This window comes from Elephantulus edwardii, unplaced genomic scaffold, assembly GCF_000299155.1.
Source record: "Elephantulus edwardii isolate Elephantulus edwardi_28Jun2011 unplaced genomic scaffold, EleEdw1.0 scaffold00005, whole genome shotgun sequence".
NCBI classification, from domain to species: Eukaryota; Metazoa; Chordata; class Mammalia; order Macroscelidea; family Macroscelididae; genus Elephantulus; species Elephantulus edwardii.
The window spans coordinates 31,998,219-32,011,766 of NW_006399755.1; the positions used below are offsets into that span (position 1 = coordinate 31,998,219).

At 41.2% G+C, this 13,548-nt stretch overlaps 1 pseudogene; it reads left to right on the forward strand.

The window, feature by feature from the left end:
* Positions 1-5,022: 5,022 nt before the first annotated feature.
* Positions 5,023-5,399, forward strand: LOC102874627 (annotated as a pseudogene).
* Positions 5,400-13,548: the final 8,149 nt, after the last annotated feature.

Genomic DNA, 13,548 nt, shown 5'->3' on the forward strand with positions numbered 1-13,548 from the left:
ATGGGAATAAGTAACAACATAAGGTTATTGGGTTCAAAATAAGGGTTTTAATAAATAAGAAATTGAAATATTTGAGGAAATAAGAAGAAGTAAAGCATTGGATAAAGGAACTGGCTTATAGTAGGTAAGCAATTATTGTTATGTTGTTATATATTATTGAGGTTTTCAGAGGGAGTACATAATATGGAAGGAGACCACTCGGCTTTCTCCCTACGAGCAGCTGGTGGACTTGAACCATGTGCCATTGGGTTTGCAGCACAGGTCCTTATCATGAGGCCATCAGAGTTCCCTGAATAATTAGAATTACTTTTTCACTTAACAATAACATCAGAATGTTTGTTTCTCTTTCTTCGCATTTCTTCTACCCATGATTTGAGCAAAACTAGGCTTTTAAAATGCCCGTGCACAGTCAAGATTGGCTTCTAACACAGTTTCAGAAGTCTCTGTGCCTTTAGCATGCTGTATAAATAAGCAATTTGCGTAAAAGTTAGGCAAATCTTGTGTGTCCCTTTACTTCAGCCCTCTGCAACCTGTCCCCTCACTTATGGGTGACCTGGTTATCAATAGTAGAACCAAATCTGCTTCGGAACCTTTTGTGTCATGGTCAGAGTTTTGCAGGAAAGAACAGATGGAATAAATTAATTAGTCAAAGGATGCTTAACTGGAAGGACATTTCTTTCCAGGAGTGGCTAAAGGGTAGGGAGATTTGGTGAGGGGAAAAGGTAGCAGAAGTGCCTGGGAAAGCCTGAGGGCTGGGAATGCTCATAGTTTTGTATTTTGAATAAAGATGTATGGTTTCATTTCCCGTTAAAAAATAAGTCAGGAGGGCCCTGACAGTTGTTGTTTTCCCAGAGATGGGCCAGAAAGTGACCCTGAAAAATCTGTCCAAATGGCAAAACTCTTTCAGAAGAGAGGGGTGGGAGGAGCACCTTTCATTTATGCATTCTCAATGGAGGGAAGGTTGCACTTGTTTGTAATGACATCTGCTGGGGCTGGCTGGACAGGCTCACTGAGGAAGCTGCTGTCAAGGTCAGCTTGCTGTTTGGCCAACAGCGAGGTTCTGGCTGATGTGACACCAGGCCATTTTTTTCTTTCTCTCTTTTTTCACCCTGCCATATTAAGGGATAATAGTAATTTTATCCCTTCTCTGCATGCCCTATGCGGCAACCCTCATTGAATTGTCTCTCCCTAGGTGCTGATTTGGAGAGAGTCACTCCAGGGTCGAGGTCTCTGGGAACACCATTACCTCACTTGCATCACACAACACGTGGACAAACCCCTACAGACAAGCCCCTTCAAAGCAGGTGGACTTATCCTGTTCTGTGCATCTGCCCTCACATCCCCACACTCTCCAAGATCATTTTGGCTGAAGTCTGGATGATCTCTTTGTCACATGAAATGACTCTACCATTTCTCTTTCTCTCTGAACATGAACAAACAGCAAGCAACACATGTTTCCAATTCCAATTCTGGAAGAGAAGAGTTGTTTCCAATTCAAGTCCATGCCAAATGGAATCCCTCTTTTTCCAAGAGGTTTTGGGAAGAGAATGCCTGATTTTATTTTCATTGAACAAGAAGGAAAATAAATGCAGAATGGAGGGTGCTTTGTAGGTAATTAATGGAAGAGTGGACCCGAGAGGTGACACTTTGACTCTGCCAGTGCAGGTGAGGAAACGAGGTCTCAGAAATGAAATGTTTGCCCCAATATCTCAGAGCTCAGCAATTGCTGGGGTTGGTATCTGAACAATAATAAGGATTATTTACAATGAGGATCAGTTACATTTTCTGAAGACCGACATGGTGCCAGGCCTATGCATCATCTCCTATACTTCTTAACAACTCTTTAATGTAGGTGTGGACATGAAGCCAAGGAGCACTTAGGTAGCTCACTCAAGGGCACACACCAGCAAATGGTAGAGCTAGACCTCACATGCTTGTCAGTTTGATGCTAAAGCTGAGCAGATACTTCACTACTACTCATCTTTGACCACATCCCCACTGTCCCTCCAAGTGTAGCATGTATGTCCCACGGAGACACTAAAGTTCCCACTCTAAAGCCAACAACAACCAGACTAAACCTGCTATACTCAGCTTTTCTCAGACAGAGCAGTGAGAGTGATGGACTTGGGGACGTGGATCTCCTGTGCTGAACTTGTACAAATGAGCCTAAACCACTTGCTTAATCACTGGCGATCTTAGACTCAAAAACCTTATTTTGCAGTTGTGGTTAGAGGTAATGCGAAATGCGTTCCAGATGTGACTCGAGGTTGGTGAGCAGGTCTCAGGGCATGAGGAAGCTAGGCCATGTGTGCACTAGCACCCAAAGCTGACTCAGGAAATGGGTCTATCAGCTGAAAAGGTAACAAGCTTCCTTTTGCCTCTGGCCAGAGGAAACACAGGGGGTGGGGATCTAGTGGGGGTAGGCTGCTACAGCCGGCCAGAGCTAGGTAACTGGGGAGGAGAGGGCAGCTTCTCTAAAACCAGTTCACTATTTCTATATGTGACAGGGGCTGCAGGTTTTAGATTCAGAAAGACTTCAGACTGCCAGTTTACCAGCTGAGGTTGGTAAGTGACTTAATACCTCTCTGCCTCAGTATATTCCTCCCTAAAATTGGGACCATTAGAGAGAAAGAATGCAAAATATCTTAGACAAAATTGCTGACCATTGTGTTATTATTTTGAAGCAGAAACAACAGTTTAAACCAATAGTTTTTTTAAAAAAAATTGTTTTCCAACTTCCTTTCTGCCAGTTCAGCAGTTTCTGAGTTAATCAAGGGTGTGGCTCCCCCCAGGGGATGTGTGTGGGTTTCTAGAGCAGATTGGTGCTTGGAGATGCTAATTGCTTTACAGGAAGAAGAGAAGTGCAGTGTTTCCCACCAGGTCAGTCATTCAAGTTTTTCATTCTGTGCTGAATCTCCATTTCTACCCCAAACACAGGAGTCTGAAGCTACAGTTTGACAAGATTCCCAGATGGGTCTTGTCACCTTAAGTGTATGTAAGAATCACCTGTGGATGTGCAACAGTGAATGAATGACAATCCAACTTTTTGGTAAACTTTCATTAAAAGCACAATTAAAATAAAACATTTTCTTTTAAAGAAATCACCTGTGGATACTGTTTAAAACACAGGTTCTGATTGAATGCATTCAAACACGTGACAACAAATTTGCTTTACCCTCTGGGTGTCTTGGAAGGAACCCCACAACTTGAAGAGAGTGGGTAATGGATAGGAAGGACAGGCATGGAGTGATGGCACTACCATTCTCCTGTGGCTTCCACCAAGTTCCTCTGCTCAGCCTCTTGAGTCCCTTTTCCTTAAAGAGGATCAACAATGGCTACCAAGCAGTGCCTTTGGGAAGATATATTAGGTTATCATGAGAGCCTATGGTCAACTATAACATGTTACACACACACACACTTTTTGCACTGATGGACATCAGGATTTCAGGCCTTGGTGCAGACCCTCTTCAGCCAGGTGACCTTGGGTACCTTCTGGGACCTCCCCGAGCCTCAGTTTCTCTGTAGAAAGGAAGGAGCCACAAAAAATGACTCCACTGGGTTGTTTTGAGGGTCAGAAGAAACAATATTGGCAAAAGTGTTTCATAAACGATGCAGTGCTGTAAATGTGAAGGTTTATTGCAATTACTTTTATTGCTTATGAATTTTAGCATGGATCTCATGTAGATGAGAGCAGAATATTGGAGCCTTTATATTAAACACCAAGCAGGACATAGAGCCTTTTAATGCCCTGTGGTACTCATTTCCAGTAAGGGGAAGAATGTAAGCCTTTCTGAAATGAAACACTCCACTAAGCATTTTATTTGAACTTAATTTTACTATGTGCCTAGCACAGACAGAGTACTTCTATGGGTAATACATGACTCACTTCTCAAGCTTTTCCAACAACAGCGAAAACTTACAGCTATTTGATTTCCCCAATAAAGAGTTATTAGCAGCAATAATCCCAGAGAATATTAGGTTAGGTGCTGAGATCCCTGTTCTCAGGGGAAGCTCTGCCTAGAGTACAGTAAATGCTTCATAATAACTCATTGACTGAACAACCGACACAGAGAGCCTTGAGCGTGGTAGCTTCGCTGAACCTGCGGAGGCGCTGGCTTTGCCGTTCCAGCTTCGGTACTCTAGATCTCAACTTTTCATGGCCCACGAGTCTGAAGCACAGCCATGTCCTAGGTGAGCATCTTTTCTCAGCACCTGCTTCTCCGATCTATTTAGAAACACCATCACATCCCCAATCTGAGAGAGTAAAGATTTCATCCTATCTGACAACACTCCAATTTCACAGGTGAACCGGGACTGGGTGATGGAAGCCAGCCCACTGTCTCATCAGCCTGTTGTATTTCTGACGTGTCTTTCCAGGGTTGCACCTGTATTCAGTTTCGGACTATCATTGTTCTAATAGAAATTGTGACAGTGCTGCCTGTCTTTATTCATCTCACCTAGATCTGGTTGTTTGTCTACTCAGGGTGTGTCCATCTACATGATCCACTCATCTGTTCTGCTGAACATCTTAAATTGTGGCTCTGAGCATCTTACTACACTGCTTAGATGTCATCCACGGCTCACTACTGCATCCAGAGTGCAGTAAACTCCTTGGCCTGGCATTCTAGTTCTTCCATCGTCTGGTTCACTATACCTTGTTCTCTAGCTACATACAACTACATGCTGTTACCAGGAAACACTATTTCTTCCCTTAAATGTTTTCTTCCCACCCATTAAATTTTCACTTCATTCTTCTATTGAATGAATTTTGTAGAAAATAGATTTTTATTCTATGAGGAGATAACTGTCACTGTGACTATATAGCAACAACATTTTGCTGTATCTCTGTGTTAAGGTTTAAATTATATGTTCTGCCATGAAATATAGGGGTCAAGGCTAGAAGTGGCATACCCTGCGCTCTGAGTAGTCACCTCTGAATCCTCCCTCTAGGTTATCCTCTATTAATACCTTCCTTGTTGATCTTAAGGCTGCACTTGTGGTAGCTCCTCTCCAAGCTTCGCTATGCCGCCCAAGGACGACAAGAAGAAGAAAGACACCGGAAAGTCAGCCAAGAAGGACAAAGACCTAGTGAAGAAATCTGGGGGTAAGGCCAAGAAGAAGAAGTGGTCCAAAGGCAAAGTTCGGGACAAGCTCAATAACCTGGTCTTGTTTGACAAAGCCACATATGACAAACTTTGTAAAGAAGTTCCCAACTATAAGTTTATAACCCCAGCTGTTGTCTCTGAGAGACTGAAGATTCAGGGTTCCCAGGCCAGGGCAGCCCTTCAGGAGCTGCTGAGTAAAGGGCTTATCAAGCTGGTTTCAAACACAGAGCTCAAGTGATTCACACCAGAAACACCAAAGGTGGCGATGCCCCCGCTGCTGGAGAAGATGCATAAACAGGTACAACCAACTGTACATTTTAAAAAAGAAAACTTTACTGAAAAAAAAATTCTTTCTTGTTGTGATTCTTTCATAGAGTCTTTTCCCCTCCCCATAAAACACTTAAGAATATTTACAATATTTACTGGTATGTTTATTAGTTAATATTTGCTTACCTTGCAAATTCTTCGTGGGCCCAAAACCTGCTTTGTTTATGTCTACACCAAACTTGAGCAAGTGCCTATGTTATTGGGGAAAATGTTATGGTGGTTTTATGCTGTCAATTCTGATTTAGAGCAATCCTACAGAACAGAGAAGAACTGCCTCATAGGTTTTCCTGGGATGCAATATTTAAAGGAATAGATTGCTAGGCCTTTCCTTCCGCATAGAAGCTGCTTGGTCCAAGTTGTCAACCTTTGGATTAGAAGCTGAACACTTCCCCATTGAGCCTCCTTCTGGGGCTCCTTCGGAATAGACCCACTGCCACTAAGTCAGTTCTGACTCATAGTGACCCATTCTTGGCTTTTCCAGGCTGTAAACCTTTATGGGAAGATACTGTCCTTCTTTCCTTTATAGAATGGATTAAAACTGCTAACCTTTCTGTTAGCAGCCTACTATATCACAGACAACATCTCCAGGGTTCCTTGTGCTAAACAGTAACAAATAAAATGATTTAATGAAATATTTACCCTGCCACATAGCTTGTCAACTTCTTGAGGACATCTTCGTGTCCTACACTCTATTATAGTATTTCTGTTAGTAGATGCCTAATAAAAAATAATGGAATTGCACTATGAAGATGCCACAACTTGGCTTGCTTAAAGCAAAGACAAATTAAATGACTTACTAATGAAATTTAAAGACTATAACCTTTAGAATGGATTATACCTCAACACAAAGAAAAGAAAATGTTCGTTTCTGGACAAATAATCAAATTTTATGACAAACAAAAAAGATTGGTAGTTTTGAGGGGTTTCATTTTACTTGGATAATCAATACCCATGAAAGCATCAGTCAAATGAAATGATGTGTTGCATTGGATAAGTCAGCTGGACAGGACTTCTCTACACTGATACAAAGTGAGGATGTCACATTAAGAACTAAAGTGCATCAAATCCAACCCATCGTATTTTCATATTGCCTCATGTGGAGTTTGTCTCCCAATATGGTTTTTCTAGTATAGATGACTGACTATGCGGAGGGGCAGGACTGTGCAAATGACACATGTTGGCCTACTCACAAATGGACTGGCTAGCTACCATTCCACAAAAAGGATTGGTTGGTTGCACCAATTAATTGAACAACTCTAGCTGCAGAGAATAGGAGTCAAGCTTGGAGAAGGAATTCTGCTTGCATCAGAAAAGATGGCATTCTTCACCTAGCTTCAGAGGAGATACTTTGCCCAACCCAATGAAGTGTGGGACACGCTTTGGGATGGCAGCAGTTGCTATGGCTGAATTGGAGAACTGGATGTGAGATGGGACTTTGAGTGAGGAACCCAATGTTGGCAGGACTGGAAGTCAGGAACACTTAGAACCACGAAGCTCAAGGCTGAGGTGCCTCCATGTACATTTTGGGAGCTATCTTGACTGTATTTTGGTATAATCTGAATTAGAACCTTTCAACTTCCCCAATATGAATCTGTGTGGTCTGTGAGCTATCATATTGGATTTTGGACCCAGCCAAGCAGTAAGTTTGGTGTTAAGATGAGTAGAAAGAGCATGGGTGTGTGGGAATCATGCCTGACAGCATGGGAATTGGTTTTGGGTTACTGAAGCTGTGGATGAGGATAATTTTCCCCTGGGAGGTTGGTAAAGATCAGATATGGTGCTTCCCACATGGCCCTAACTCTTTTTACACCTTGTGTACATGTGAAAGTTGAAAAACAAGTAAGGGAGACTGAAGAAGAATTGATGTCTTTGAATTGTTGTGTTGGTGAAGAATATTGAACATGTAACAGACTAGCAAAAGAATAAATTGGGAGAAGTACATCCACAGAGCTCCTTAGAGTCAAGGATGGTGGAAAGTAAGACTTTGTCGTACATACTTTGACATGTTACCAGAAAGGGTAAGTGACTGGAGAAAGACATCATGCTTGATAGAGCAGAAGAACAAGCGAAAATGACTCTCAATGACATTAATTGACATAGTGACTGCAATAGTGGGTTCAAGGACAGGGATTGTGAGGGTGGCATAGGATTGGCTAGGCAGTATTTTATTTTGTGGTACTCAAGGTCATAATGAGGTTGAGCTAGCTTGATGACACCTAAGTATAGCATTAAGATGGACAGAAGATTGAATGGTTTCATTTAACTTGGGTACACAATCAACCCCCATAGGACCAGCAGTCGAGTAATCAAAATGTGTATTGCATTGAGGAAATCTATTGTCAAATACCTCTCCAAAATGCTAAAGTGGCAGCTTGAAGACAAAGTAAGCCACAGTATTTTTTAATAACTTCCTATGTATCTGAAAGTTGAGCAATGACTAAGACAGACCAGAGAAGAATCAATGTCTTTGAATTGTGGTGTTGGAGAAGAGTGCGGAATATCCATCCCATGGCATCCCTTTTGCCAAAAGCACTAACGGTATGTCTTAGAGGCAGTGCAATCAAGGTGTTCTTTAGAGGCAAGTGTGGTAAAAGACATCACGGTGGGAAAGAGGAGGAGGATCAGAGAAAGGTAGGAAGCTCTCCAATGAGATGATGGGTTGACACAGTGATAGTAAAAATGGCCTGGAACATGCTAGAGATCACCGGGATGGTGGAAGATAGGGCAGTCTTTACTGTACGCTCATAGGATCACTGAGTTTGAGTTGACTCGATGGAACCTAAGAACAATATTTTAACTTGAAGTCCCTTGTTTCTCTCTGTTGAATAAGGTAGCTAATACGGTAAACTTGATGACATTTGGATTTCTTCACAGAACGAAAATGATGAAATTAGACAGTCTCTTCTTGTATTCTAGAAAGTTACAACATGAGAGATGCTCTATTTTTGGCAAAAAAGTATTTTCATGAATAAGTAGATTAACAAAGGACTATTAGCAGCAGAATGATAATAATAATATGATTTTTCTCTTTTTTTGCATTGCTATTGTCAAGTGTGATCATGTTAAGCTGAAAATTTTTTGCTATGATTCTTATATGTCCACACATGAAATTGTTGTGAGCTTGGATTCTGGTTGTAAAATCAGTATGTGCAATCGTTTAAATATATGCTCATCTGCAGGTGATCTTAACTTCAATGAGGATGGAACATAATAAATTTGTGATTTATTTTGATAAACCATTCATCCATTTTTTCATTACTTTGCTCATTTCTGTTTCATTCATTCATTTAATTGTTCCCTGGTCAAGGGTGGGAATGCTAGTCTTGTGCCTTATAGAGTGAGGGCTATTAACAGGGGCATCAGCCCTCGGCGTAGCTTGTTGTTGTTGTTATGTGCCGTCGAGTAGTTTGCAACTCATAGCGACCCTATGTACAACAGCCCTAAACCCTGCTCTATCCTGTGCCAATCGCACTGTCTCTGACACACCCATCCTCATTACCCGAGTCACTGAATCAGTCCACCTCATAGAGGGTCTTCCCCTCCTGTGCGACATGTCCCTCCACCCTCCCAAGCATGATGTCCCTCTCCAAGGACCTGTTTCTCCTTACAGCATGTCCAAAGTATGTCAGACGAAGCCCCAGAATCCTTGCCTCCAAGGAGTAGCCTGGTTTAATGCTCTCCAGGACGAATCTGTTTGTTTTCTTGGCAGTCCACGGTACATTCAAAGCTTAGTATGGTTAAAATGATCACAAAGCCTTCGTGAGGAAATTAGGATGAAACCAAATGATTCTTCTCTTTCACAAAGAAAGGGATCATCATGCAATAGTTTGATATTATTCCTTTTAGAAGTCAATTAGGCCATCAGCATCACTATGTACCTGTATTATGTGTATGTGTTTGTTTCTCTATATATAAATTAACTAACAACCAAACCCACCACTTGATTTCGAGTCTATTCTGACTCTTGATGACTCTCAATTGCTTCAGAGTACCACTGTACTTTACAGGGTTTTCTTTTCCTTCTTATAGGTTGTTCTAGAATAATTTATGGTTCAAAATCAAGAAAGGAATGTGTCAGGGATGTGTCCTTTCTCCATCTTTCCAATATACATGTGGAACAGATCATTTGGAGGCTGGATTTTATGAGGAAAAATGTGGCATCAAGATTGGAGGAAGACTCACCACCAATGTACATTATGCAGATCACACAATCTTGCTTCCCAAGGCTGAGGAGGACCCAAGGCATCAGCTGTAGAAGGCCAAGGACTGTTGTCTTCAATATGGATCGAAGCTTAACATCAAGAAAGCAAAGATTCTCACCACTGAGCTGATTGGCAGCACCATTATAGAGGGAGAAGAGATGAAGATTCTTAACAATTTTAGCTTGCTTGGCTCCACGATCAGCACTCTTGACATCAGCAGTCAGGAAATAAAAAGATGAATTGCACTGGGAAACTCTACTGTCAGGAATTTCTCCAAAATGCTAAAGAGCAATGATGTCAGTCTAGACACTAAGTTGTGCCTGATCCAGGCCATGGCCTTTGCAGTTATTTTCCATGTGTTAGAGAGCTGTAGAATGACAAAGTATGACAGAAAAATAATTAATGTCTTTGAGTTGTGGTGCTGGAAAAGAGTATTGAACATACCAGGGACTGCAAAGAGAACAAATAGGTTTGTCCGAGAGAGGGTGAAAGCAGTTGCTCCTTGCAGGCAAAGATTTTTGAAGCTCCATATTACATTCTTTGGGCATGTTGCCAGGAGGGACCAGTCCTTGGAGAAGGGCATCATGCTTGAAAGGTTGGAGGAATAGTGTAGGAGAGGAAGGCTCTGGAAAAGATGGATTAACATAATAACTGCGGTAATAGGGGTAGGTGTGTCAGTGAGACTGGCTCAGGATAGGGCAGGCTTCAGAGCTGTTGTACAAAGGTCTCCATGAATTGAAGGTGACTCGATGGAACATAATAGCAACAACCACTATTGTTAATTTTTTATTGTGATACAGGTGAAAGTTGCTCTACAGGTGAAAGTTGGCTTTCAGGCAACTTGAAACTTTTCAGAAGTACATCACCAGGCCTTCTTTGCAGGGTACCTTTGGTTAGGTATAAGTAACCAATTTTTTGTAAAGAGTTATAGAGAAGCTTGTAACTGTTGTTATTGTTAGGTGTGACTCATAATTGTTAAGGTGCTGTTGAGTTCAGTGTGACTCATAATTGTTGTGCTGTTGAGTGCAGTGTGACTCATAGTGACCCTATGAACAGCAGATCTGAACCCTGTCCTATCCTGTTCCAGCCTCACAACCTCTGACACACTTGAGCCTATCGCTGCAGTCACCATGTCAGTCCACCTCATTGGTGTGAAAGGTAAATAGAGAAAATACAAGTTTCTAGTTTTTCCAACTCATTATTTATGTAATTTTATTTTTAAAAATAAAAATAGAACTTATCACCTAAATGTCCAACGTAGAAGCCTCATATATCATCAGGTTCTTTTCCAAGGACTGGTCCTTCCTGGAAACATGCCCACGGAATGCAATACAGAGCTTCAAAATCCTTGCCTCTAAGAAACAACTGCGTTCATCCTTTCTAGGACAAACCTGTTTATTCTCTTGATAGTCCATGGAATGTTCAGAACTCTACTCCAGAACCACAACTCACGGCATCATTTTTTCTTCTGTCATTCTTTATCACTGTTCAGCTTCTGATGCTTTATAAGTAACTGCAAAAACTATAGCCTAGATCAGGCACACCTCAGTCTCTAGTCTGACATCATTGCTCATCAGCACTTTGGAGAGGTCCCTGATAGCAAGTTTTTTTGATACATTTTATCTTTTGATTTCCTGACTGCTAGTGCCGGTGCCAAGAGTGTTGCTTGTTGGACCAAGCAAGCTGGCTGCCATTGTCAATAATCTTCATCTATCATGATGCTGGCAGTTGGCACAGTGGTGAGAATATTTGTCTTCTTGATGTTGAGCTTCAATCCATATTAAAGATGACAGTCCTTGACCTTCTGCAGCAGATACTTCAGGTCTTCCTCAGCTTCAGCAAACCAGGTTGTGTCATTTGCATAATGCATGTTGTTGATGGTCTTCCTCCAGTCCTGCCACATTCTCTGCAGTGTGGGCATTACAGGGAGTCCTGGTGGCATAGTAATTAATCTGCCAACCTAAATATTAGCAGTTTGGATGCACCAGCCACTCCATGCAAAGAAATGAGACAATCTACCCCTGTAGATATTTACAGTCTTGGAAATCCATGAGGTAGTTTTCCTTTGTTCTATAGGGTTGCTATAAGTTGAAATTGACTTGACAGTAGTGGGTGGGTGAGCATCTCTCTCCATGCATAAAAACAGTTCAGATACAGAAAGAATTGGTAGGTACAATGTCCACAAACTTACAAGCAGGGTTAACCAAAGGGTCTATTGAATATTTGTCCTAAATCACAAAGCTAGTAAGCAGAGCCCTAATGTGATTTCAGGTGTATCTGAATAGTTCATGGCCATCAATAGAATATTAAAGGAAGATGCAAATACACATATGAATATAAGACTACAACTGTCAACATAAGAATAAGACACTACCACTCTGGCAGGCCTCAGTTTACTTGTCCTTAACTGAGATCTCCCTGCTCTCACTGCACCAGTTCTCTGCCCTGACCCTCCTGGGAATCACTATTCTGGATGTACAGAGAAGTGTTCTTAGCTTGCCATCATTTCCTAATGCCAAAAGGTGCAATTTGGATTTGTATGAACTTTAGACTCAGTTACTCAGAAAGGAGAATTTCCAATTCTTACAGATTTTCTGTCTTGGATTATCACCAGATTCCTCTTTTATTAGTTGATTTGATTTTCTAAAGATAATTGAAATTTGACTGTGGTACTTAAGCGGGTGTTTTCAATGTGAGGATGCTGTCCCACAGAGACCATGGTCAAGCTCTCTGCTAATTCAGCTCACATACAGTGAAAAGCAGTAAGATGGGGAGGCATTCGGATGTGTAAAAAGGGACAACATGGTCAGTAGTCTTTGGGGAAAGCTGAGGAGATATTGGAGGGGCTGTAATTGTCACCTAACTATTTTAAGGGTTCTCCTTCTCCTTCAGTCTCCTAATTCTTGGTGAGTCAAGTGTTCTCAGTTTTACTCAAACATTTTTAAAAATCTGTCCCTCTTTCTTCATTCCAATATGCAAAGTCTGTATATTCAGGCCGTTACCAGTAGTGCTCTGTTACTATTGCAGTAAATTATCTTTGTTATGCAAAACTTTGAATCTTCTCAATTGAATTTTTAAAACCTAATTGTGGCCTTTTCTACAAAGATGGCACCGAAAGAGAAGAAGGAAGCCCCTGCCCCTCCCAAAACGGAAGCCAAACCAAAGGCATTAAAGCAAAGAAGGCAGTCCTGAAGGGCGTCCACAGCCAAAAAAAAAAAAAAAAATCTGCACGTCACCCACCTAAGACACTGAGAATCCAAAGGTAATCCAAATACCCCCGGAAGAGGAGAAACAAGCTTGACTACTATGCCATCATCAAATTTCCACTGACCACTGAGTCAGCCATGAGGAATATAGAAGATAACAACACACTTGTATTCATTGTGGATGTCAAGGCCAACAAGCACCAAATTAAACGAGAGAAGAAGGCCTATGTTCGACTTGCTCCTGACTATGATGCTTTGGATGTTACCAACAAAATTGGGATCATCTAAACTGAGTCCAGCGGGCTAATTCTAAATATAAATTTTTCTCACCAAAAGAAAAACAAAACAAAAGCAAAAGCAAAAGCAAAAGCAAAAAAAAAAAACCCCAAAACCCTAATTGTGGTAAAATATAATAAAATTTTTCATTTTTACCATTTTTAGGAGTAGAATTTGGCATTAATTACTGCAACAACTTCTTAGCTCACTTCTCTATTCTTACGTCTAATTCATCCATTTTACTGCACCCACAGAGATATTTAGAAATAGAATAATTAACTTCCAACCAAGAAAAGCCCTGGACCAGATGGTTTTACAAGTGAATTTTATAAAACATTTAGAGAAGAATTGTTACCAATTCTACATAAATTATTTCAGAAAATAGAAGAAGATGGAATCCTCCCAGGTTCATTCTATGAAGCAAACATATCT